Source organism: Nematolebias whitei, chromosome 6, assembly GCF_014905685.2.
Source record: "Nematolebias whitei isolate Nwh7 chromosome 6, NemWhi1, whole genome shotgun sequence".
NCBI lineage: Eukaryota > Metazoa > Chordata > Actinopteri > Cyprinodontiformes > Rivulidae > Nematolebias > Nematolebias whitei.
In genome coordinates, this window is record NC_056503.1 from 8,937,243 (window position 1) to 8,939,925 (window position 2,683).

Below are 2,683 nucleotides of genomic sequence, written 5' to 3' on the forward strand. Positions count from 1 at the left end.
TGAAATTTGGTCTAGTGGTAGCTGAGAGCAAACTCAGACACATAGTTCTGTTGCATCAACAGTTTATATTGGCAGCAGCCTGGCAGTCCATTACATTAGGAATAATTGTGCACGTTCTGCTTCCTTCTGATATTTGAAGCTTCTTTCTGCTGTTGTAAGCTACTTTTCAACTTTTTTCTTAAGCAAGAAGCATTCACACTTGCATTTTTGCAGGAAATGCAAATTCTCTAGTTTATTTTATTTTGCTGTAAAAGTACGTGAGAACAGAGTGGTTCTTTTCTCATTAAATTATATTATGCTGTGAACTTTTTCTGTGTGTAAAGGGTAAAAAAAAACTCAGGTTAGCCTGCATCTTTTCCAGATTTCAGCTTCAAATGGACATGAGCTGCTTGTAAACAGTCTTAACCTTGAGTTTCTAAATGAGGATTAAAACATGAGCAATATGAAGACCGTCTTATGAGTCTTTGCTGTCGGTCAAACGATATTAAGCACAAAGTGGCAACATTTTGTGACAGCTAATTAACAGGACAACAAAGCACCTCTGACCTTTTGATGGAGGGCACTTAGCAGTTCTGCAAACCAGTAGAAGGACTGGATCTCTCTGCAGACCCAAACAAAGTACAACCTCTGCAACCTGAAACCCCTCCAGCCATCACTGCATGCACAACAGAATCAAAGACAGATACACAATAAGGAACTTTGCTGAACTGATTCATGATACAGTTTAAATGAAATACAACCCACAGCAGAGCATGCAGCACACAGGCGAACGGCGTGACTCCGATTCCTCCAGCAACGCACAGACTGACGTCGTAGTTGAAGACATCCTCTGACGGGCCTCCGAATGGACCATCGACGTAAATCCTGATCATAAAGTGAGGACAAGTAAAAAGTATGTTTTTGCTTAAAGAAACTAAAATACAAAGAAATTGCATGAAGATACAAACCAGTATGAAGATGATCAAGCATACCACAAACCCTAATGGCAGTGCTGTGCTCAACACTTATGACCACAGGGGGGCACTGTAGAGCAATTAATTTAAAAACCTGGACAGATTTTGGTGGTTTGAACACTTTGTTCTGGTCCTGTACCACAAAACAAACTGTCTGTTCCTCAGAGCCCACATCTAACCACCCCCACCCCATCGCTGCCTGTCAGGCTCTCAGAAAGCCAGAGGAGCTCAGTCAGCAGGTCAGGAACCTCTGACTTCAATGAGCTACACGAGAAATCAACTCCCCCCAACTTCAATCAAATACACAATGATTAACAGAAACCTACTTGGGGTGTCTCCTCTGGTGGACCATGGGAAGGACCTCCATGCCCGTCCTCTGTGGAGGAAGTAACAGGTGTGTGAAGCGCTCTGTGGAGAAGGGAGGAGAGGCTGCATGGATGCACCATCTTCAATTCATTGAAATATGTCCCCAGTCGTCATGGCAGAAAGGGGCCAACACAAACAAACCAACTTCCCTTCTCATGTTCTGAGAGGATGTGACTGTGGATAGATACAGTAGTCCGTTAGGGAAAATAATACTCAGGCCCCCGGGGGCCACAGCTTCCTCTGTAAGACATTTTTTAGTCGGCTGCAAGGCGGACCTTTTCTCGTCTTTCTGAGTTGTTAACAAACTGTTTTAAATGTTAAAAACAATACCTCTTTCTATTCTGAGCCCACTTCCCAGTCATGAAGTTTTGTGTTTTTGAGATAAAGCACGTTTGGGAAATTTAATGTTTCAGCAGGAATTTAAGAATTTGTCAATAATAATAATAATAAAATGAAATTTACATGAAAGCTGCAGAGGGGGTCGCCTAAACACACAAGATGCTGTTTCATTTGGTTAACGCCAATTGCACGTGCCTTTGTTGTTTCATTATCTGTGGGTCTCTGGGTGCTGAATGAGTGTGTGTGTGTGTCTGTGTGTGTGCACGTGTTTATTACTAGGGATGCACCGATCCATATTCTTTTTACTTCCGATCCGATCCCGATACCTAAATCTAAATATCGGCCGATACCGATCCAGTTGCGATATCATGATCATCATTGATTTTCTATGAGACTGTAATAATCTCCTCTCAAGTACAATTTGTTCAAATATATGCATGCATGTCCAAAAAGGAAACTTGAGGTAAGTTTTATTAATGTTGGATAAGTTTCAAAGTTAGAATTAAATTCTACAAACAAAAAACACGTTTTTTTTCTTCCTAGCTTTAAAGTGGATATTAAAGTGATTAATTTAAGTGATTGTTTAAAGTTATTTTATATTTTTAAGTAAGGGGCAGATATAAGATTGTTCTTCTTTCTGCAATCTTTTCATTCATCCATCCATTTTCTTCCGCTTATCCAGGGTCAGGTCGCGGGGGTAGAAGCCTAAGTAGGGAGGCCCAGACTTCCCTCTCCCCAGCCACTTGGGCCAGCTCTTCCGGGGGAATCCCGAGGCATTCCCAGGCCAGCCGAAAAACATAGTCCCTCCAGCGTGTCCCGGGTCTTCCTCTGGGCTTCCTTCCGGTGGGACGTGTCCGGAACACCTCGCCAGGGAGGCGTCCAGGAGGCATCCTAAACAGATGCCCAAGCCACCTCAACTGGCTCCTCTCGACGTGGAGAAGCAGCGGCTCTACTCTGAGTCCCTCCCGGATGATCGAGCTTCTCACCCTATCTCTAAGGGAGAGCCCAGACACCCTGCAGAGAAA

At 43.3% G+C, this 2,683-nt stretch overlaps 1 protein-coding gene across 1 annotated transcript in view; it reads left to right on the plus strand.

The window, feature by feature from the left end:
- LOC119411511 (NADPH oxidase 4-like) overlaps positions 1-2,683 on the plus strand; it is a gene marked incomplete at its 5' end in the record, with an annotated part of 10,384 nt that overhangs the window by 4,306 nt on the left and 3,395 nt on the right. The window lies entirely within an intron of this gene.